Source organism: Etheostoma spectabile, chromosome 9 (assembly GCF_008692095.1).
Source record: "Etheostoma spectabile isolate EspeVRDwgs_2016 chromosome 9, UIUC_Espe_1.0, whole genome shotgun sequence".
In the NCBI taxonomy this organism is placed as follows: domain Eukaryota; kingdom Metazoa; phylum Chordata; class Actinopteri; order Perciformes; family Percidae; genus Etheostoma; species Etheostoma spectabile.
Genome location: NC_045741.1, coordinates 37,743,636 through 37,769,072, shown reverse-complemented (window position 1 = coordinate 37,769,072; position 25,437 = coordinate 37,743,636). Strand labels below are relative to the sequence as shown.

The 25,437-nt window shown below is 41.5% G+C and overlaps 1 long non-coding RNA gene across 3 annotated transcripts in view; it reads left to right on the top strand.

Moving 5' to 3' along the window:
- The first annotated feature begins 542 nt into the window (after positions 1–542).
- LOC116695909 (uncharacterized) overlaps positions 543–25,437 on the top strand; it is a 43,917-nt gene continuing 19,022 nt past the window's right edge. Inside the window, exons 1-2 of one of the 3 annotated variants that reach the window (XR_004333580.1) lie at positions 543–653; positions 16,006–16,137. This is a non-coding gene — a long non-coding RNA (uncharacterized LOC116695909). Of the gene's footprint in view, positions 654–4,800; positions 5,936–9,777; positions 10,204–16,005; positions 16,138–25,437 lie in introns of those variants that run through there. The other 2 variants (XR_004333579.1, XR_004333581.1) reach the window with 2 other exon arrangements.

Here is a 25,437-nt window from a genome sequence, read left to right as displayed (position 1 = left end):
TTTTCAAAAGCACCTTTTCAAGAACAGTAAAAAGCCCCCATGGATAAAAATGATTGTACAGTTTTGCATTTGTCAACTTTTTAAAAAGCGCATTAAACACGCCTACGTTCAGTCATTCATTAACAGTCTTAACTGGTTTTTGCTCCAGATATTGGAAAGTGAAACCACACAATTTTGTCTTGTAAAATTGTTTGAATTCTTTTTTCAAAACACCACCTTCTTTGTGAACTCTTCTTCTTGAGAATTGATAAACCGATAGTAAATGATAAGCTGTGTGTAAATGTGTTTGCAGGCCTACAGTGGAACCGGCCTCCCACTTCCCCCAATGAATTGGCTCTGCGCGTTCACGTGTTTTGAATGACAATCAGTGCGCACTGGCGCTGCGCTTGAACTTGACCGGCGGAATTGCCTGGGAAAAGAGGCGCGACATTGGCCCTTTGCTCCTCTCCTTTATGGAGTGGAGGCTGTTAAGACTGATGCCAGCGCTCATTAGCATAAACTTCAGCCTGTTCCCAATTAAACCAGGAAAGCAGTAGGAACACCAGTCTGTTTTCACATGGCGGGGAATGAACCAACATCTCTCTCTCTCTCTCTCTCTCTCTCTCTCTCTCTCTCTCTCTCTCTCTCTGGGCATCAGAAGAAGCTGCTGCAATGTAAGTTTTCTTCAGTTGGAACAGTGTTTGAAATTGCTTTGGATGTATTTTCAAAATTGATTTTAAAGTTTAATTTGTGTGATCGAAAATGAAGTTATTAATCTACATACTCAAACTCAAATTTTGTCCATTTTCAATTTGCAAATACCTTGCCATTTATCAGTTTGGCTTTCTGTTCATGAATGTGAGCCTTGTTGTTGATGTGGGAATGATGATGACACGTGCAGTTTGTCTCTTGCTTCCGCCTGTAGGCCTGAATGTGTAAGGCATTTGCTGCATGGCAACGTCTCTGATGTCTTTTATGAGTCTGGAGGTTGTCTACTTGATTCCTTAATGATACACTGAGGTGTTGCTCCGCTGAGAGCATTTGCATTAGACCACTTGATCATCGAGTGTATCTACAGAGCAGTATACTTGTTGTGTGTGGCCAATAAGGAGGCTGTTAGGGGCTTACACGGTGATGGCAAGAGGACAGCATGAGATTCTCCTTACTCACTTGTTTGAGAGTCCAACTGTCTCCTTCATTAGCTTTTGTGGGAATTGGATTTGCAATAGCCCAATGACTATTGAAGATATAATCTGAAAACAATAAATGTGTTGCTATATTTGTTTTGCCATTTTGTATGAAATTGCCTTGCATAATAAATGCATGTTTAATTCTCAAAAGAAAATGCTCCCATCATGCAAACCAATATAAAACCAATCTGGCTTTACATTCTTACATCAGATCTGTATCATGTTGCTCCACTTGCATACCAAGAAATCCAGACTAGATTTAAGAGAGCTGTGAGAGTTCAGACACCTTGCTGTTGCTTATCTTGATATGCTGTTCAAATCCTGGCCGGTAATTTCCTCCAGATGTGTAATCAGACACTACTGTAGCCGAGTAACAAGTGGATTTTGTCTGACAGCTCACAATTGTTAGTGTTTAATTGTTGTGGATTTGAGTATTTAAAATCTTTTGTAATACCACCACCACCACTACAAGCAACCTCCATCATCACAAAATAATAACTTTACAATTAACTGCTGCTAATTTGGGGGCATGGCAAACATTTGCTCCCTGCATGGTCTTCATGAGTGACCTCTGACATCTTTATGTCCCTGTGGCAGGTCAAGCCTCTTTGAAGAGCGGCCATTACAATTCCCAGAAGTGGCCACTTGAATTGGTCAGTTATTAACAAGTGAACCCAACAAGGCTCGGTGTGGTCACGCGTGACGACATAACAGTCATACAAATTTGAAAGAAATGAATGAATTTAAGTTGGACGCATGTTTGGACTGAGAGATTTAGGGTTATAATTAGGATTCAAAATGTTCTGCCTGAGTGGTGTGTGTGTGTGTGCGTGTGTGTGTGCGCGTGTGTGTGCGTGTGTGTGTGTGTGTTTGTGGTGTTGTGTTACAGTGGCAACTTATTTAAATTAAATACGTATGAAACGATGGAAATGATGTGTGAGAAAGAGCATGATTGAAAGTAGTAGCCTATGTGTTCTCATGAAGAAGGTTACAGATAATAAGAAGATAAATTAGAAATCAAAAAATCGAACGTTCTTTTAGAAATATTTACGCACATCACTGGATAATGCTCATAAATACACCAAACTTAATTCTGTGAGTGGGAGTTAATACGTTACTGAATGATAACCTATACGCCTTGATTTACTGAATAAAAATGCATATACTATAAACAGTTTTTGAAAAACTTAAAAGTCTTCTCTCAGCTTCATACAAGCAATAGCAAAAATCCAACAGCAAAATTTTTTAATATTGCACTAATTCTGAAAGTAAAGAGCCTCGGTGTTCTTTAATGCTTCAATCGTTTGGTCGGCACCGTGTATTTGGTTGATCTCTGCGTTTTACTGCCTTTAAACACCAAAATATAGTCTAATACTTACAATTATTATTATAATGTATTTTATATAGAACAATGCATGCCTAGCGCTTTCGTTATAACTATAGCAAGCTGTAACTTTGGATGATAACCACAGTTTCTGTTGCTCTTACAATTCTTTTAATTAATGCAATCATTTGGCTATGGGCTACTTCCTACAACCCAGTATCTATTTACGTATTAATTCCATAAATGTAGTTTTATATATGAATAGGCTAAATAAATCCGAATTACAACATGATAAGAATGCACCTTTCCTTCAGTAACTCATAATCAAACTACAGGATTTTTTTTTAGCTTTATGATACAACAAATCTAAAATCATATCGACATGATTTCTATTTGAAACTTAAACCCAATGTTTGTGAACAGAGTCTTTGAGGGATTTGTTAAGGATCTCCTCCTGTATTCCTGTGCCCTTACTTTCAGAAAGAGAAACGCTCTCATGCAAAAGCCCTAAAAATACAGGCAAATAACAGACACAATTCTTCCTCTATGTTAATAAATCCAAAACAACCCATAATATTACTCCACGTTCTATGATTTTACAGCTCTGAGAGCGACCATTACTGATTATAGCCCGCTGTTTTAATAATATGTTGATGACTAGATGACATCATCACACAAACTCTCACAGACTTACTTCTCCCTGTCCATCGTTATTTCAAGGGGATTCCCATTTTTTTTCCAGCAAAGTTGTACAATTAAAATTATAATTAAAAGGATTTTTTTTTTATTCTGCATCTTGGGCCTGAAACGGGTCATTTTCCGATAATATCTATTTATGTAGGGACCTAGATTACGATTAAATATTCATCTTTATACCCCTCACTATCATTAGGCTATGCACTGATTATCGCTTGAGATCCTTCTTATTTATCAGCATGTCTTTTAGTTTGAAAAGGCCTGCCACTTCCTGCATCAGATACTCCAACACTTTATCCGCAAAGTTGGAGAGTTTTAATATATCCAACTGCATCATTGTAGATGCAGTGTTTCTATAATATTGTTGTTATGAGGTTTGATGCCGTTTAACGGAGATGTGTTGCGGATTTAGGCCAGTCACACCCCCACAGGCCCGAGCCTCAGTGCTGCCTTTCAGCCAATAGGTGTCGCTGTTACTCGACGTTTACGCAGCCATTCTTGTCTCAGCTTTCTGCGATGTGGAGTTTCTAAAGGACACTGAATATTTTGCTATATTATATATTTTACTTCCCATCGTATGCTTTGTGTGGGGATTTAGAAACATTTTGTCAGCTCAGCTCATCCTGCATCACAGAGCCGTTTGAATGTCCAGGGCAATATGTAACCTTATTTATTAATTTCATGTGTGAGACTGGATTCTACACCATTCAATCCTGAAGAGTATTGGTCCTAATATTGTTGGATTATACCGGTAAAAAATAATAATACAAAAAATAAACAAAAAAATAAAAATAATAATAATAATAAGGTTTTCTTATCTTTAAAACGTTGAATTAAGAAAGTAGAATAAAGAGAAACTGTGTCCACATTAAGTCTGTACCAATCATTGTTTGCACCAAAAAAGAATTACGTATTACATTACACAAATATTATCATGGTCTAGTTTTCACACACACACACACACACACACACACACACACACACCCACACACACACACACGCACACACACACAACACACACACACACACACACACAACACACACACACACACACACACACACACACACACACACACACACACACACACATTTATTCATTTGGAAATTCAAAATGCCTTATAAAGAGAGATTATTTGTATTTCTTTAAAAAAAAAAAAAAAAAAAACAATGCAGTGTCAGCGCTAGTGAAGCAGACTCAAAACCTTGAGACCCCAAGAACGAGCGAGCCTATACCGTGGATCCCACACGCAAGCGCATTGGATAACATATTTGGAATAACCAATCCCGGCACCTGACGTCAGCACGTAAAAAATTACGCTCATTTTGAGGGCTGGTTTTGTTACGCTCAGCGGCGACTCTCCTCTGTGTGCACGTGCAATGTATAGTTCTGATTTTACTGACTTAATTCTGTAGTTTTCATTCTGTTCATGGTTGACATTTGGCGCAAGAATGTCCACCGTGCGCTCCGTTACGCACAGAAAGGAAGCAGACGTCGCACCACGTACAAGCAACGTGACCTGCAGGAGCTCCGGGGAAGCATCTGCTTCTCCTGGCGCTGCTGAGGCTGCGGCAACAGCATCTCTCTCTCTCTCTCTCTCTCTCTCCTCTCTCTCTCCTCTCTCTCTCTCTCTGCTGCGTGCTGCGCTTCGCTCGTCCCCATCTCTCACAAATCGCGTCTCTTTTACGCACTCCCCCCTTTGGCCGATCAAAAACGTAAGGACACTACAATATTGAATTCTACAGTCTCGGCTGGTTAAAGGCTCGTTGGGGCTCAGGTGCTTCAGTTTTAGCAAGGTGCAGGTTTGGAGATCACTGCTCAGTCGAGGTCTCTCATCTGCCGGCTTCATTGCCCCAAAACTGACTTCCTGCTCGGTGCTATCGGGACCTCAGTGTGCGGCTGACAGGGGGGAGGATGGAGTGTGCTGGGGATGAGGAGTGTAGGTATCTTCCATGGCACATGTGTGACCAACACCCTCTGCCACTCTGATGTGCTTTTACATGCCGTGACGTCGAGCTAGAGCTTGTTTCATGCCTTCCTCCCTCCACCCGAAAGATCCCAGCATTTGGGGTCTGCTGGATCTGTCTCCCAAAGGTCCTCAGTGATGCCTTCCTTGCACCCTTTCCTGCGCCGACGTGCAGCCACAGAGGCTGCAGCCGTGTGCTGCACGTCACTCACCACGTCTATTAAATGCTGAAAAACGATGTTGGGGAGCAGCTAAAGATGGAGACGCGTCCTTCTAAGCGAACAATGGACACCAATTCACAATGGTCAATGCATAAGCGGTGCGTAATGTGTTTTGGTTTCTGTACACGTCGTCCATAGCAGCCGGTGTGTGTAGTGTGTGTGTGTGATGAAGAGAGAGAGGGGGGTTGGGGGCAGATAGAGGAGGGGACCAGCGACGCGACGCAGCAGCTCCGCGCGCACACTGTCATCCGAGGAGATGTTGGGATGCAGGAGTAGATGCTGGCAGCAGTATCGCCTCGGCCTCGGGTTGTCTCTGGTCACTGAAGCAAAAAGTAATGCCAGTGTGTGTGTGTGTTTTTTTTTTTTTTTAGAAAAAAACCCACTTGTGTGGGTTGGATCAACTCATTGTGCAGGTTTAATCTCAGTGAGTGAAGGCGTGCAACGTTTGGGTTTCTCCCTGGACTTCTGGCTCTTCCACTTCCAGATGCTGGTACAAACTCGCGTTAAAATACTCAATGGACTTGAACCGGAGAGGAGGAATTTATTCAAAGTTCATGGCTTGTAAGTATAATTTTTTGAATGTTTGAATTTGTGGATTTATGATTTGAACATTTAGTCTATTAGAAAAGTGGATGTTAGGCTATTTGCAATGGGCCTATTATAATGACATTCTTATTAATAATATAAAGTAGTAGTAAAATAAGTCATAAGACGTTACAAAAATAATGTAAAATGACTATTATAAGATTCCATTAGCAATATGGTTAAAGTTAAACAGAAAATGTCACTTTCTTACAAAGTGAAGGCTGAAGTGGTGAGTGGCAGCAGGCTGTTCCATCCCATATTAGCGGGAGCACCATTGAGCGGTGATGAGGCGGGCTGAGTGGCCCCAGAGCTGGCGTTTAGAAAGCAAACAGTTGTGTGATTGTTAGCAGAGCCTGGGAAAAGGTCCCCTTGGCTGGGGGGTGGAGGGACTTGACGCCAGAGCCTCTTGTTAAGAAGACTTGTGAGCTCCCAGACAGCATTGTGATGCTAATGAGCACCAGCACGTTGTTGAACTTGATGTTGACTTTTTTCTTTCTTTCTTTCTTTCTTTCTTTCTTTCTTTGGGTGATTTTTTTTTATTTTCCTTTCTTTTTATTTTTTTGTTGGTCACTTGTTTGTGAGATAATCTTCTTCGGAGCTACAGGGTGAAATTAATGAATCAGGCCCTTGCAGTTTACTACAATAGAGAGCCATCGCATTCTTTGAAAGTCAGTTGGTGTCAACGTTTATGTTGTCAACCCCGTTCTAGAGAGAAGACACTTATGGGATTTTTTTTTTTTTGATGGATTTACATTTTCATATCTTTCTCCCAAAATCTAAATTAAAAGTAAGCCTACATCAAATGATTGCATATTTAGGCCTGATATTTTGTAGTATATTTAACGGTAATATTTTAATAGGAAACATGTTGTCATTATAATAGTTTAATTTAATTGAAAAGCAAAATAAATGTAGCAGATTTTTTAAAGAAAGGATTAAAAGATACACTTTCTTTCTTTCTTTCTTTCTTTCTTTCTTTCTTTCTTTCTTTTCTTTCTTTCTTTCTTTCTTTCTTTCTTTCTTTCTATAGTGCAACAGGTGTAGGCCCACTCCGAACTGAATTACAAGCACTGGACTATTAGCCTCTTTTTCATTTCCACTTAGAACATTTTCTTAATGCCACATACAGTCAGATATACAATATACATTCATTCTAAGGTGATTTAGCTGTTTCATGAGATTCAACTTAAATTAACATTAGTCCAAACACTTTTGCTAGAAACATAATACCGTAAAGCATCTAATATCATCAGATATAAAATTCTACTTATATACATCTGATATTTAGATATAATGTTATTAGAGGTAAATCGTGTTTTTTCTTCTGATCATATTATTCTGATTATACATATATATGATCTTTTTATATATATATATATATATATATATATATATATATATATATGTGTGTGTGTGTGTGTGTGTGTGTGTGTGTGTGTGTATGTGTGAAAAGAAAACAATATCGCAATCAATGTTTTTGCTTCTTGAAGTCTGTTGAGGTCTGTTGAGATCATCATTCTCAGTCTCATTCATTTAATTTTTTCATTAAAAACCGGGAAACTGTCACATTAGGGAATCGGTTCTGAATGGGAAACATATTTATTCACTTTTTAACACGGTTACTCAGTTTTTATTTGAAAAAATGTATAGAATTACATTTAATTAGATCTTACTAGGTTTTAATCTCTGCTTAAAACCCCAAACTATTTAAGTGATTTCCTTTTCACCTTTCGATGTCCAAACAGAGCCGTGACTCGTTTCCACTGGGTTCAGCACCATGGACAGTGACTGTAATTGTCACATGAGGTGCTGAACTCTACAGTCTCCACAATTTTCTTTAATAAATTACACAGTTTTGATATATTTAAAATCAAGCATTTTTGCCAATAATGCATGCAGAAAGAATCATTGACAATAAACAAAAGAATATGGCAGGTGAATTAATTATTGGGTATCTGACGTTTGATTTTGATTTTTGAGAGTATCTAAAACAACTATGCGCACGGAAGAAGACCGTGAACACGACACGCACTGACTGTAATAGAATAGAGAATAGAAAACTCTAAGTCAGTGTGTTCAACTCGTGCACACCTTACTGTACTAGTTGTCTGTCAGGACGTGACGTAGTCAGGGGGCGTGCCCAGAAGAATTCACGTGAGGCTGATGAAAGGCAGAGCGAGAGAGTCAATCAGGTTTAATGTAGATACAGTACACACACACGCGCGCACACACACACACACACACACACACACACACACACACACACACACACACACACACACACACACACACCTTAAAAAATCTACTTCTCTTTCTACTTCATTTAAACACATTGAACTGCTTTAGCTAGTCAGTCTTATTTACAGTAGTAGGCTATGTGGCATTCAATGGAAGTTAAGATAATTTGAAAAATGAGATTTCTGTCCTTTAGCCTATTTTTAGATTCTCAAACAAGGGTGGACTGCAGGTATCCTTAATCATTTCTTTAGTAGTTATGACGTTATTGAGGATGGGGGTTTTATTTTGAAAAGATGAAAAATATGTCCTATGTGTCTCTGCTAAGAAAGCCTATGATCATCTTCATTTTTTTTTTAATCCTGAAATATTTCCTCGCATAGGAAGCAGCTTTATTCGCAGGCCTACAGAAAATTGGCTGATTAAATTCAAATAGAAACAGGACACACACACACACACCACACACACACCACCACACACACACACACACACACAACACACACACACACACACACACACACACACCACACACAGTAATATGCACACATAAAAAGGTATCATAAGAGGCTCGTTATTTTGCGTCTGAAATAACGAACATCTCTAATTCTAAATATAAATCATAAGTTTTTAACACAATTTTAGCATACAGTGTGAATTGTACAGGGCTCCATTTAACATGTAGCCTACAGATAAAGGCGCCAAACACAGCATAGGCTTCTTATACAGTAATATCGCTGTGATGTCATGTTTCAGTCAGTCTTGTTTCCATTAGACTCGCTGAAGTTGCTAATTAATATTTAAATGTGGCTCAAGTATTTTTAGACTCGTTTGCGCCAAAAAGGAAAATACAGAAAAAAATACAGAAATACAATTTAATTATTTTTTCTCAAAAAAAAAAAAAAGTGTACATTATACTGAACCCTATCCGTTGTAGTGCTCTGTGCTGTAACCTTTAAGTTGCTAGGCTCAGTACTCTGCTTGCTCGGTGTTTCTTTATGGGAACAAACTTTCTGTCCTTATTTACACAGACAGGTTGGGGCTGAAAGACGGATGTTCATTGTCAACAAATCCTTAAACATGGCCGGTTGGCTGATGCATTGCCCAAGGCCTATTCGTTTAGGGGACTGTGCCCACTGTTGCACTCTTTACCTCTATTTATGACGACGCTATTATGGTGATAATTAATTTAAATGTTGTTAATGAGTGTAGGCTACTGGGAACATGCATGGTGCATGCTGCATTCTCTAAGTGGATGTTTTCTAGCGGATCATAGAATTATGAAATGATTCCTCATTTTGTTGGAGGAGCACTGGAGACCCCCTCGGTGCATTTTAGAAGGCTCATAGGACCCCAAATTGAGATCAACCGACCTTTTTTTTTTACTGCTTATGATAGTGGATAGGTTTGATAGCATTTAGAAACTTGTATCATGACGGCAATCTCCCAGTATCTATGTCGTTTTTTTAGCTTGTGTTTTTTTTCGTCTGTCTGTTACGTGCACCCCATATCTCTGGTGCTCACCCATGTGTGTGTGTGGGTGCCAATGAGCATGCCTAATTCCGTGCGTCTCCCCTGGCAGTCTGACCCCGAGGCCCCCCGGGCGGCCCTCCGCCTCCTGCGCCCCACATCTGACACTCTGATAGCCGAGGCACTGTCTTCTCACTCTCATTTTCGCTTCCTCGGCCCCTGCTGCAGTGTTTTTGACAGCCCGGATTAGACGTTATTCCTCGATTATTCTTCTAAGCATTCACATGCGTACACCGATGGTTGGGGCGCTGTGCGTAAAATGGGCTTTGTCTTCGCATGTGTGCCGGCATCCCACATGGTCGAAGACAGGGAGCATCACGGCTGGAGAGAGCCGGGGAGAGAGGCTCCCATCCCGGATTGAGTCTAGAAGAATATCTCGGCCGCAGCAAGGCGTATTGGATTTGAATAATTCAGTCCTATTTATTAAAAAGCACCCATAACTGTCCGATTATGGAAACTGCCGTTTCAAATAGACTGAATATGTAAGTATTATGCATGTATATTCTCAATTCAAGGACTTGTTTTGCCGAGGACGGGCTATTTAATATGAAATGCACCTTCAGCCACATTTAAGAACAACTATTGAAGGAAGAATACGATGTTAAATTACCTGCTTTAATTTGCTTTATCTTCTCCATAATACCATGTGAGTTGCACGCTAGTATCCTCTACAGAATGACTTGTGCCAGCAGATATATAAATGTTTAGAAAGATGTCAGATGATTTTATCCTGTTTGTCCTGATGCTTATCTGGGATCTGGCTTTTTTCAGCTGTGGAATTTAGATTTAAAGGCTTAGCATTAGAGCTGTCGCGACGCTACATATTTATTGAGCATAATAATAATAATAATAATAATCCTTTGTGGTTACAAAGGATTATACAGGCTAGTTTGCCCCGCTTTACCTGGCAGCATGTAATTAACTAATCCAAAGTACACAGTGACAGCCAGTGAGGCTGGACTTGTTCCACTAGATCATGCTGTTGACATTTAGCTGGGTGCCTTAGGACTGTGCGCCATATAGGCCTTTTGGTAGTTTGTCATGCTTTCAAACAATTCATGGATTAATTCGCTCAACACGGAAACTATGCTCTGTGCTCTGAAATGGGTCGATGTGAGCTGGCATTTAAAACAACAATAAGATGGTTGTTTGTGAGGGCCTGTAGTGTGATCTTGTTGCGAGACAGTGGAAGTAACACTATCTCTTAAATCAGCTGGTGTGTTGACGCCAGCTGCTTAAACTGGACATGGTTTAGTTAGTGGGTAAATGAACGCTGTATTAAGGTTATGAACAGTGGCATGGAGCCTTCCTGTTACGCATGTTCGTGGATGACAGGTGAATGTGTCATCCTCCTCCTGCAGCTGGATGACTTCACCCTGCAGATGCTTGTCAGGACTCAGGAGGAAGTTCACCGCTGCCTTTAAAGAAGCATGGCAGGAATCATCTCACATTGTTGTAGGCTATAATTAGCCATTAGAAAGGGTTGTTGAAAATGATACACTTTTTAGCCTATATATTGAGGTAATGCTTTACATCATCGCCCATCAGCTCTGAGCTGTTCCAAAGCAGTCCGAGGACATACCGCCTTTTATGAAATTACGCATTATGCGTAAAGACAATAGTAAAACAGGGTATTATCTATAACCGGCTTTGTGCATACGCGCAGTTATGTGTATAGGATCTGCGAAATAGAGAGATAGAAAGGACAGAGAAAGCAAAAGAAGATGAGAGAGAGAGAGAGCGAGAGAAAGAGAGAGAGAGCGAGAGAGAGAGAGAGAGAGAGAGAGAGAGAGAGAGAGAGAGAGAGAGAGAGACGTACGCATGCAGGCGGAATGCAATGGCTCCATGTGACCACAACACAAGCAGTCTCCGGCGGCGGCGGGCCCTTTAAGAGACGTGGGTTAGTTTTTCTCTTTGGTTATCTAGCTGTATGAGTTTATGCAATATCATAAAGCTAGAGAACCGAATGTATAAACTAATTCTGCAGTCGTCACGGCGGAACCGGGACCGATGGTGGAGGAGAGGTGCTGCCGGAGCGGATGGATGGATGAATGGATGCAGCCTGCACGGAGGAGGACTGGAAGCCCGCGGCAGCGTCCGTGCATCGCACCGAGAAACGCCTCCTGCTTCCCTTTGGACATATACCGGTGCAGAGGAGAACGCCGCCCCCCTAAAACACGGATTGATAGCGTTAGATTCCTTTCACGGGGGATGCGTGGAGTGACAGTACTGTAGGTAGCAATCCATTCATAGACAGATGATGATGATGGTGATGATGATGAGGATGAGGAGGAGGGCGACTCGGTAGTGGTGCTTCTGCTGTTTCTCTTAACGGAATATACCTGCCTTTTAGTCACAAGATAGCAGCTTAAAAGCAGCATGTTTTGGATGTGTTTCTGTTGATTGGGTAGTTAGTTGGATGCTGATAGCCAGGAGGTGAGATGAATACGGCTTGTAGCTGGAAAAGCACCTGATTGGACGACGTCCTGGGAGTCACGTGTTCAACCAGTAGCCCACCATATCCCCATGCTGCTGGCCTACAGCACACAATCTCTATAATGGGAAGGAGTTTTATCAATCCAAGCTAATGCACTTGTTTTGTGTTGTGGCCTCTGCTAATGCATGCTGCTGTATTTTGTCTCTAAAAAGTTGATGGTGGTAGCTTTACTGTGCCATGCCAGAGAGGCTCGGTGCATACATGTGCCACTGCTGGATGCAGTGAGAAATAATCCCACCATCAGGTGCATCTTCAGGGCTGAGTACTGAATGTATGCCTGGTGCTGTACAGCAGGTACAGCAAATATCAGAAGAATGTGTAGTAAGTTATCATAGTAATGTGTCACAGGTTATGAGGTGGACAAGAAGACAATATTGGGATTGAGTAAGTGTTTGTCAAAGGGATCATTTTACAGTAATCTCTGGATTTAGCTTGATTGATGTGCTTATTAACAGCAGCGTCAGGCCTCATGCACAAAGGGGACAGAACAAACAATGTCTCACATGGCTGAGGTAAAAAGGCCTGCGGCACGTCAGGGTAACATCATGTACACCTTTGTATGATTTAAAAAAAAACACAAATGCATCGCAATAGCTATGATTGCTAAAAAGCAGGTTACCAATATGATGATACTAATGAGCGCATGTTTCCATAGCCGATGTACAGCAGCAGGCCAAGCAGAGATTTTGGAAGCAGTAGGGGAGGACAGGGTCAGCTGGTTCGACCAGAGACCGGTCTGATGTTGAGCCTGTTTTACGATGCTGTTTGGGCTGCACATCGTCTTCTTCTTCTTCCTTCCTCCGAGTCCGAGAGGACCTGCCCCTGTCTGGTTCCAGCTCTGCCTGAGTGATAGGTTGCACTCTGAAGTGGAGCCTGTTGAATTTCAAACAAGCCAATTCTGTGTTAGCTGCTAAAGGTGGAACTGCTGCTCTGCGTGGTGGCTCTGCCCTGCACGGTGGAGAGTGTGTAGCACATAGCCTGGTGCTACTGTTAGTAGGCCCCAGTTTACTGCGTCACAGAGCAGGGCAGGTGGAGAAGGAGCTACCGTGGGCCGAGCATGGAAACGCTTGGCAACATGCTGCTATGTTGTGTTTGTTAACACATACTGGGAATACATGCCAATGTCATGTGTGATGGGGAACAATAGGCTATACACCTCAGTTGTCTGCTGTTGTAATTATGACAGCAATGGTAATTTTAGTATGAGCTGGGCAGTTATGCTTTTGATAGTTTAATGAGTGGAGAGTGGAGCAAAATAATGTTTTTATCAAGGATACACTGCAGTGGTGTCAATATACCCATGTCTTCATTTCAGTGTTACAGGAGCCAGTAAATGTTCCATTGAGGCATTTTTTAATACACAGAATTAAAGCTTGTATTGTTTCAGCTGGAATAGTCCATTTGGTTTTTAAAGTGGCAGTCATTTTTTTTTACAAATGCACGCCCTTTTAAGGGATAATTCTGAAATTAAGCCAAAACATTAATAATACAGCACAGTTCCATTTGATTTGACAATGGCGTTTTTGTGCTACGACTTACACCAACCGCCACGCCAACTCCCTCTGAGTTTTCACCCGGTAGCAGTAGAAATTAATGCATTGCTGAAGGGTAATAAATGGAGGATATGGGGAGAGCCCTTTGAGATTGAAATGCAGTCTAAGAGGCAGACTAGACGTCGTTTTTTTCCCACATTAATATATGTCTGTCTGGGCCCTCTTCCCCATCAGGATGAGGCCCTCAACACCAGATGGAGCCCAGTCTGGGCTACGTCTAGTCTACCAACACCTGCCATAAGGCTGCATTACACTTTCCATTGTCTTGCACAGTTGTGTTTCACCAGCTGGGTTTTTATTTGCATGCTGTTGTCGTAGAGTAATTAACAACCAAATAATTTAAAAAAAGAAGTGGAATGGCAAGAGAGGGAATAAATGATGTAGAAGGAATGAGAAGATAAGAAATTAGGAGAGGAGATGTGTTTATGCACTCATGCCGTGCATTTCTAACCAACCTGTCACGTCTGTAGCCTTTCCTGCTGAAGCGTAGATATGACAGGATGCCCCCCCCCCCCGTCCTCTCTTCCTCCACCTGCACTGGTGCACTGTATTGATATCCGTGAATATTTTCACGTCTGGGTTGTTGCATAGGTGGGAATTATGTTTGTTGACAAAGATGTTGGAACAAAGCGGCCATCATGTTACAGCAGAGCCATTGTTTTAGGTCTACAGCCCTGCTGAAATTCCATTCTACCACCCATAGATGTTAACGTGTGTGTTACACCTGGCCACTAGATTGCCGAGCTGTTGTTGTGCATGAGTGTGTGTGTGCACATGTTTTTTTTACAGTTGTACATGTGTTGCTCTGCATGTGTTTACTTGTGTGCTGCTACACGTTCTACATGTCAGTGCCTAGTTTTCTCTCTCTCTACAGAGTACAATAAGCATCTCAGCATACTGTCAATTACAGAATTTTTTTTACAATGTGGAATTAGCCAGTTTTTTTTGTGGCAAAACTGCTCAAATTCAGAGTGTGGGACTTGTATTTTTGAAAAAGTTGCTTCTGTAATGTGTTTATGTGGAAAATTACAGAATTTGATTTTGAGTTCTTCCTGGAATGCATTCTCTCATGGGTTTCTTCGTTTTGTAATTTTTTATAAAATGTGATTCACATTTTTTATTTAAGCTATGTAGACTTGCTTACTATTGTTATTATTATTATTATTATTGTTATTCTTATTCTTCTTATTCTTCTTATTCTTCTTCTTCTTATTATTATTATTGTTATTATTGTTATCGCTATTATTACGCTTTGGTTCAGATCTGAAACTATTTCGGGGTCATGGTCTATTTGATTCCATATCACCAAAGTCCATATATTCCAGTGTTATCAATTTTCTATTATCATTTTACCTTGAATTGCAATGGCCTATATAAACCTTTTCTCTGAACTTATGAATTCTGGGTTTTGGTAGCCTAGCAACAGCCTCTGACCCATGCAATGGAAAGAGAAAAAAAAAATTGAAAGGCTGACGTGCAGGCTTTCAACCCGTAAAGGACATCAGTTTTCAGCGGATGTAATCTTTGAGTATTTTGTGTAATCGCTTGTGAAGTGTGTTTGTTAGTGTGTGTTTGTATGTATGTATGTATGTGTGTGTGTGTGTGTTGAAGAGATTGGTATTGACAGGCATTTACCACTGACAGTTATAAGACAGAAATATGAGAAACTTTCCACAGATTAAGTCTAACAACATGACACTGGTGCGCTTTTTATTTTCCAATATAATAATATGCACTCTCCTCATTATTCTATTTGGATACATTAAATAATTTTCTTTTTGACTACATTATGTGTTCAAATGAAATTCATCGTCATGAACCACAGTACATTTATTTGTTTGACGTTTACTGTTTTCCAGTTTAATTTCTACATTTTAATTTTGTTATGTAGTATAGAAGCCCAGATAATATAAGGAAGTGGCTACCAAAGTATCTATTTTGGCCTCTCTATTTGACAAACAATAAACTAAAACTTGAATTTGACACGTTTAATTTATGATTTCATCACTTATCTTTAAGTCAAAATATCAATGTCATATAAGTTGATTTTTGAATCGACACCTGTCTCTGTCACCTATCTGACTTCCTATAGAAGATTTCGAATGTGGCCGAAATGTTCATTGTGGTGACATCCATTTCTGCTCAAAGCACTGTGTAAGAAAAACATGAAGGTGAATCAGACACTTGCTGACCTTCTCTCTAAACATAATGCTTTATTCCATTTGTTTTTGCAGCAATCTGTGGTGTGCAGACACAGAAATACATATCTGCAGGACATCAGGTCAACGGAGACACACACCCCCTCCTGCTCTAAGGGTCAGAGGTCAGAGTGGGTCAAAACAGACTTCATCACTCCAAAGTTACAGGTGAGACTTCAAAATAATCTTCCTCGGTGGGCTCACACTCACACCAAAAACACACTTGAACTTGAACTATTTATACAATACTTTCAAATAATTGCACTCAGACTGTTTCGAGGCCTGAAAAGTCCCACCGTTTTAATCATAAGTGTGCATTAAGAAATTCGGATCCCATCATAATAGATCTCATCAAAAAAGAGCGTGTCTCTCATTCTTTACACGCTCACATTTTCTCCTTTGCTTCCCTCACTCTTTCACTCGCCGGCCTCTCGCCCCCTGCTTTATAACATCTGATCCAATTTGTTAGATTCTACGGTTTTGGTAGATAAGACGCAGGGTGGCCACTTGTGTAATCTATACTTTAATTCCTTTGTCCATGCTTTTTATCCCTTTAAGGATACATGGGTTTGAGAGGTGGGGTGGGGGGTGGGTGGGGGGGGGGGGGGGGGGGGCTGGTTGGTGTGTGCGCAAGGTGTGCTCATGTGGAAAGACTGCCAGGGTGGCTAAGTCTCTCACTCCTCTAATTCCCTCCCTCTGAACTCCCCCCCCAACTACTTACTTTCCTGTGAGTACATTTACACAAGTACTATACTTAAGGACAAATTTGAGATGCCTGTGCTTAACTTGTTTGTTTTTTTCCTGCCACTTTCTACTTCTATTCCACCACATTTCAGAGAGAAATATTGTACTTTTTACTCCACTACGTTAATCTGACAGCTTTAGTTACTTTACAAATTAAGATTTTTGCAGACAAAACACACATAGTTTATTAAATATGATGTTTTGTTATGAATTAAACTAGCCAACAATATAGCCGCCAGTCCAGCTGAAATGATTCGACCATTTAACACTTAATTGATGGACAGAACTGTTTGGATTGTATCCAGTTTCTAAAATGTGAGGATTTGTCCGCATTGAGTACAGTCACTTGTAATACTTTACGTACATATTCCTGATGATACTTACTTACTTACTTACTTATATATACTTACAGCTAAGTAACATTTTCAATGCAGGACTTTTACTTGTAACAGAGTATTTTTACAGTGTAGTATCAGTACTCATACTTAAGTAAAGGATCTGAATACTTCTTCCACCACAGCCTGTCATAGTTACTCTGCTAACTGCAGGACTTGTCAAAACCTTGTAAGCTGTGGGTTTTTATAACAGCCCATCATGTTGAAGATGATGGGCGGGCTGAAGCTACTATGGAACTAGGTGACTCACTCACTTCCCTTTTAGCTTCCCTCTCAGTGTTGAGTGACACGACTAAAGATTACCTTCGCTATCCTAACAGCTGCCGTAGTGGGCCATCACGGCCGAGAATGCTGCTCAGCTCGCGCATGTTCAACCTCCGGCGGAGAACAAAGTAGACGGAGTGATGGAGGAAGCGTTGGCAAGGCGTGGAGAGGGAGATGAAGCCCCATCCGCAGAGAGTGAGGTCCGTCACTGGGGAGAAACAGAAAAAGTGATTTAAAAAAAAAATAAAAAAAATTCCTCCAGGGTTAGATGAGCGTTCTGTGACATTGGCCTATTTCTATATCAGCAGCCCCCCCAGAGAAAGAGTTGCATTTGAGAATCAGACAAGGGAAGATCAGAGGAGATTTCACAGCCTGTGGCTATCCTCCTTCATAGTGTTCGACCACCTCTTAAACCTCCTTCACTTTGCCTCAACTCGATAAGGGCTGCCGGTCTACTTAGTCAATATCATATCCACAAACTAGATAAATCGATGCAAACAAGCTTCGGTTGGACATAGGCTTTAGAAGTGGAGTCATAGCTACAGGCTAAATTTGACGCAGAGATACATCAATCCAGAAGTGACACTCCTCACATCTTCTTTGTATTCATAACAGCAATTAAGAGCTAGCAAGCATGGGTCTGCCTTCACGCCTTGTTTTACCCTTACAGGAGCCACATACAATATGTGCATTTGTTAAAATTTACGTATAGGAAGTGCAGGCCGGAGGATGTGTGATTTCACACATAGCATTGTTGCTTCACAGCCGAGCACTCTCATGTATATGGAAAGACTTGAAGAGAGGGAAGTGGTAATCCGCTCATTTATAGTAGCTCAGATCTGGTCTGCAATCCCTCTCTCTTTCTTACTCTCTCATACTCTCTCTCTCAAACACACAAACACACATACCTCGGTGTACCGTATCTCCTCCCCCACAGCCCCCCACCCCTTTCCATCCCCATTCGGGCTCATCTTGCCATCACCTCTCCAGCTTCGCCACCCCACAGAAACCAATTCAGACTTCTGCTCCACACCGTCATGGCATGTTGGCCAAGGGAGATGGAGTCCTTTCAGGTTCTCGGCTACAACCTCCCTCCCTCCTCCCCCGTTGCTGCCCCCTCGCCGCTTCTCAACATTTCCTCAACGCGCCTGGCGTATCAGCAGGGTAGCTAGACAGCACCATAGGACTCCTGAGAATCGGTTGGAGTTATTCTGCACATTATGTGACCTTTTAAAGTTTCTCTAAAAATTGCATGTGGGTGTGTGTGTGTTTCATGACTCCACTCTGAGCCTGCCTTTGTATGGTAATACTGTCAGATTAGTGAGAGTCTGAAACAAAAGACGTCTGCATTATGTGTTTAAACAGGCTGATTGCGAGATTTGTCAGTAATAGGTTATCTTAAATGCCCAAACCAAACACCCATCGCCCACCGCCCACCCATGGTTTCTTAAAGTTGCCAATCTGCGTTACACCAGGAATTATTTTTACTTGGCTTTTTAGATTTGTATACATAAACTGCGCTGCCTGGCTGTTCTTTAAAGTTGATTTGAATTATACCCTCTGCATTATGCAGCTTGATAGGAAATAAATCTCTTCAAATGAATACACTGGATGGAGGGAGGTGGTGAACGTGTGTGTGTGTGTGGGTGTGGGGGGGGGGGGGGGGCACTGAGTGTAGAGCTGTGGCGTATGTTAACATAAATTAAAGTATCTGCAGAGGTCCTCGGGGAAGCAAAGAGAAAAAAGAATGTGAGAGTGAGAAAATAGAACTGGAGTTGATGAACAAAAAAGAGAGTTTAAATACGTAGAAGGAACTCATGAGGAAAAAGAAGAAGTGTGGAAAATAAGACAGGGGGTCTGATTTTAGCGTTTGTGTTGTGGTATGTCAGTACAAACATGCCAAGGCAGATTAGGTTTGTTAGTTACTTAATTTGCATTGGTGTTAGCTGCTTTATTTCATACGTCACTTAGCTGAGTTGTTTTTCTTTACCTACCTCCTTAAAGCTCAGAGGCCTGTGGCATCTCAGTGCATGCTGGCTGAATGGGGAGGTGGCTGTATTAAAGGTTGGTGGTGGCTGTGATGGTGGGGTGCAGCAGGGTGACGAACGGAGTGCGGGAGGGAGGGACGGGGGTCCGCTGAAAGGCAGCAGGCTGCAGAGTGAATAGGAAAGGGGCGAGCAAGGAGAGAGGGAGGGGGGCATTAGCAGCGAAGGCAGGTTGGGGGTGGTGGTGGTGGGGGCTCCATTGGTTCAATGCAACGGCCAGAGCAGCTGTGAAAAGAGGTCTCCCCTTTTTCCCACGCCCAGTACGACGCAGAAACCCTGCTTCAGCTTGCCAGGGTCAAGTCACATCTCTAATATATACACTGGGCCTGTGGACTTGCACAATGCACACGCACAGCTCATTTATTTTATGTATGAACACAGACCCTTGTATGCACGCAGCGAGGAGGACAGCCTCTCAGACAGAGACAGGGGGAGGGGGGGGGGCGCTGCAGAGAGAGAGAGAGAGAGAGAGAGAGAGAGAGAGAGAGAGAGAGGAGAGAGAGAGAGAAAGAGAGAGAGAATTTTGACACTGATTTCTATCCTGTTGCCACCATTGTTCATTTTGGATCCTGCAAATTAACAAGCTGCAAATGACACACCACACACACACACACACACACACACACAACACACACACACACACACACACACACACACACACACACACACACACATCAACACTACACCTGCTAGTTTGAACAGTTTCAATTTCAGTTTTTGGAAAAACTGAAATTTTTTCATAGACTTTCATTACAAAGTCTATGCAGGAAAATTTTAAATATACATGCAGATTTGATAGTTTTGTTTAATTTCTAGGTTTTCCACGAAGAAACCCCCCCCCTCATTTGCTTGGACTAGTAAATCTGTTGGTGTCTTCCCTGTATACGCCCATTACAGTATCATCCACCAACCTTCCTGCCGACGCATCTCAGCTCCTTTCTTCTTCTCACACATTTACGTCTTAGCCGACATTTACAAACTATAATCATATTCCAGGAGGGGGATGTAAACGCTTTGTCCTGACAGACCCCCACCCAGTCCCCCACCACCACCCCAGTGCCAGATGCCCTGCTGTATTGTGTGGGTGCTGGGGCAGACAGGCAGGCAGCCCCCTGCCTCTGTCTCTCTCTTCCTCTGCACCATGATGTCACCCTACTTGTCTGTCTGCCTGCCTGTCTGTCTCTCTGTTTGTCTGTCTGTCTGTCTGTCTGTCTGTCTGTCTGTCTGCCTGCCTGCCTGCCTGTCTGTCTGTCTGTCTATCAGGGCCTTGACAGGAACTTGAGTGTGGGAAGGAAAAGCGTTCAGGATGGGAAGGGGGAGTTAGGGGTGGCAGAGGTTCAAGGAGTGGTTGAGGGTTGAGAGGGGACTTTTTGAGGGGGAGAGTTTGGGGGGTTTGGGAAGAGTGTCTGGCCTAAGAGGTCAGCGAGTGGACTTGAGCATGGAGCGAGTGTGCGTCTGTGTGTGCGTGTTTTGGAGGAGGGGGCTCTCCTAGCAACTCTAAAGAGAAATGGAATTTAGATGAGTCGGTTGGTCTATGTCCTCCAATAATTCAGTCGTTCAAACTCCTCGGCTCAGACAAAAGGTCTAAGCATATAAAGAAGAAGGGGAAACAAAAGCACGGGTTTTCTCTATTTGTTCATTATGGATTCCATCAAGTATTTCCACAACTTTGCACTTTGTGTAGTGAAGTCATGACACTTTGAAGCTTATATAGCTTATAACTATTGCAACAGACAGCGTAATGCATTTGGGCGATATTAGGAAATATCCAGGATATCACACATAAAAGTGGAATTCAGTGCTCTCCTTGAGCAAATTCACGTCTTTGTAAAGTTATGTGGTAGAGCAACGCTTCAAAGTGAAATGATTAATATGTCCTTTATGTATTTTTTTATTTTAGACGTGGGAGGCAGGGGCAATTTTAGTTTAAACACCCAGGCCCACTCCTGGACCCGTTCCAGGATTGCTTCCTGTTTGTGTTTCATTAGAAGAATGATTGTTATTCAGATTCATGGTGTAGTCAAACTGTACTGTAATAGTTCTTGTTTTTTGTGTATAATGAGCAAGACCAGTGAGGCTAGATTTAGACCTTTTCTTCTTGAATTAGGAAGACTAAATGGACATGAAGGAAATAGTTGATATCACACAATAATATACAGTATATAAAAACACTTCTCTTTGTATGTTAAATAGTGGACCACGATTTGTTCCCAACTAGGTGGGATATCTTAAAATGGTGCTTGTATTCGCACATGCTCAACTCAGATATAAAATAGGTGCAGATAACCATTCCCCCTACAGTGACTGAATGTGAAAACAGCCTTATATTTACACACTCTGTACATACATTTTGTAAGTTCACTGGGATCAATAAAAAGTATACATTGTTATTATTATTATTGTTATTATTATTATTATTATACATAATTCTGTGAAGTGAAGGTCAAACATTCAAGTGACTTAACAAAAAACCTGTTCACCCTATAACTCTATGTCATGGTCGTCAGCCAAATAACTCATGAGTCATGACACTCCACTTTTGGTTATTTTAATGCTTTGGCCTTGTGTTGTCACTTTAAAAATGCATAGCTGTCAATCTAAATACTGAGACTTTTTTCCCACCTGATTCCTGAAATGACTTTATTGAGAAGGAAGATTTTTGTCTGACAGCAGTAATGCGCTCACCGGCACACAGACAACAGGCCCCTTTTTCAACAGGTAAACATTTACTAGGACACAACCACATGCCTTTGTCGTTCAGGCTTTCTCTATTTGTACCCCTGCCTTTGTATTCCTTCCACCCCTAGCTCTTTCCATCTCTTGCTGTGTCTTTCTCTCTTGCTCTCTCTCTCTCTCTCTCTCTCTCTCTCTCTGGCTGTGTGAAGAGGTGATAGTATTGGGAGACAATGGGAAAGACTCACTTAATTAGCTGGACGAGAAGATGCATTGTGGCAATTACAGAGCACAAAGGGAGGGGAAGGTATGGCTCTGTAATGTGCTGCTGCGTGTATTTGCCTGGCTGTTGTAGCCTGGAGTGTAGGCAGGCCTTTATAGGGGAGAGTGAAAGCAGTAACAATGGAAGACAGGATGTACTTCACATGTAGAGCCATTTCCAGTCCTTTTACAAACTGGAACAATAGCCGCTACAGTCTCAGACTGGAAATGCAGAAACTGTATTCCCTCTACAGATGAATAACTGGAGTTTAAAATGTAGGCTACGGGTCTTATGGCTTTGTTCAAACCAACTTTCCAGATCTTTGCATAGTTTTGTTTTTGGAACCACTTTCTAATGAGGTGCCCTGTAATGAGATAGTTGATATTATCAAGCATTATTAGTTTTATGCATAAATAAAAAAGAACTAGGGCTACAACAACAAGATTTAATATTTTTCACGTCTTCACAAAGCCCTCCTTTAAACGGCGATTGTCCAATCATAGCTTAGCAACTAGCTAGGTGGTACACAGGTTGGCTGTCATGCTTTGGATTTCTCTACCTGGAGCAGCGGTGTGCATGGGGCCGTAATACTTTGCCGTAATACTAACATTAGCTAGCTAGCTAGCTAATGTTAGTTAGCTGGAACCACTTTCTAATGAGGTGCCCTGTAATGAGATAGTTGATATTATCAAGCAGTATCAGTTTTATGCATAAATAAAAAAGAACTAGGGCTACAATGTTAGTTAGCTAATGTTTGTTAGCTAGCTAGGTAGCTAACGTTGCCAGTCACAATTCTATGGCAAGCCATTTTAACATTTAAGAACTAGACTTGATATGTGTTATGTGTATCTTTAATTCAGTTTTGCCTTGTCAAAAAGAAAATTTCAGATATCCGCAACTACATTCTTCCTATCCACAATTGTAATTTCAGATATCCACAAAGACGTTCTTCCTAGGACAAATCACGCCACTTTTGCCATTCATTTGTTTCATTCCAGATATCTACAATTCAGTTGCAGATATCCACTATCTGAATAACGGATATTTCCAACTGAATTGTAGACATCTGTAATTCCAGTTTGAGATATTACAATTTGATTATGGCTAGTCATGATTTCAGTTCAAGATATCTTTTATTCAACTCAATTCAAGATACCTACATATTCCTTTTCAGATATCAGATAAGTTTTTACTAGGCGAAATGGCGTGTTAGATATCTGTAACTGGAATTATGACTAGTCAAAATGACTAAACTGGAGTTAGGGATATTCATAATGTAATAGTAGATATCTATTATCAAGGTATAGCGATCTTGAAATACATTTTAATTACAGATATCTGAAATTTGAGACATCTGTAATTTTTATTCTGCCTAGTCAAAATGTCATTACAGCTGTCTGTGGCTATCTGTGTCTGCAGTCAGGACCCATTATTTTTTTAAACTTAATAAGAATTCAGAGTGGTAAATCTGCCACTATTATCATTGTTAACTGCATACCAGGCGAATTGCCAGATTGAAAAGCTTTAATAGGCAATGGTATCTCAATTAAATGGGATGAGGCTAAGTAAGTAGGCTAACTTAGTCCGTTTTTTTTTCATACAAAGAAAGCAAACACATATTCATGCATTTATACTTTAAAATGTAAAAGATTTATTGATTATCCGAAATTTTGCCAATTTATTTTATGTCAATCAACTAATCAATTAATTAACAAATTGTTTCAGCTCTGAAAACATTTGTGTTGCCAGATTGTGAAAAATCACTCTTGTGTTGTTCCTCCTCCAGGAGGACATACTACAACACTAGCCAAACACACCACTCAACCACTACCTTCTGAACAAGAGCATTCAGAGCACCTGCCAACCCAAAAGTTGTTATTTTCAGTGGCTTATGACAGATATTAACTCTAAATTGTGCCTTGTAAAAAAAGTAGTGCTGTAATGCTCATTTTCTAATTTCCTCCTCCCTTGTCCAGTCATCCATCCTCTTTATTTCTATTTCTGATTGTCCTTTTGCTGTGTACCAAAATTATGGACATGCTACTTTCTATTTCTGACTGGCTATGAGTGGGCCGCTGGTTGGTGCCACTGTGTGTTGCGTGTGTGTCTGTGTAGAGTTGGGTCTGGCAAAGAGCATCCTCCTCTAGTGGCCTAAAGGGATTTCTTTCATGAAGTCAGATAACATCCAGGCGACCCCCTCTTCCCTTTTTTATAAGAGTTCTTTAACCTTGATAAATGAAGTAGAGGCAGGGAGGGAGGGAGGAACGGCGGAAGAAAAAGTTGCGGGCTGTGGTGGGGGATGAGGGTGTGATGGAGGGAGGAGAGAGAGAGGGAGAGACACCAACTCCCTGGCCAGCTTGCTCTCAGGATCAATAACGTTCGGAGAGCTGCTGAGCACTCCTGTCTGGCAGCTCTACCATAGGGGATGGAAGGAGCGGAGGGAGACAGTGGGGAGGATGGGAGGGAGGAAAAACAAGAAAAGGAGTGTTGAGAAAGCCTCTCTATCTCCTTCTTGTCACCCCTTTTTGTGAAGAGAGGGAATAGAGGCAGACAGCGTAGTAAAGATGGAAGGATGAAGGGATGGAGTGGAGCATAGATGGAGGGGAGTTTAAAACTGTGCCACCCACCTGCCTGCCCGCCAGGAAAACACACACACACACACACACACACACACACACACACTCTGAGGTCTCCTTTTACGGAGCCACAAGGTTACAGAGTGTCGATACAAATGCGCACAGTCCTCCAACAAATGGGATTTGGCATGTTCAATCAACAGTGCTGCCAAATCCCTGTTGTTAAGTATTGCAGAGCCATATCTGTCTGCGCTGGGCTTGAGCTATGCTACCTGGGCCCGCTAACTGTCCCCTAAATATCCTCTATAAAGTCCTCTGTAATAGAATTATCTGCTGTATTTGTCATTGGATCTGAATAGGTGTGTGTGCTGTGGCATAAATAAGGAACAGAGAGGGAGTTTTCATATTGTGCACCTGTTACAATGAATGCTCAAGGTCATAGACACCTGGGCTCTCCTCTTCCTCGCTGTCCCCCTTGAATTCCTTACTTTGAGTTTAAGTCGCTGGCC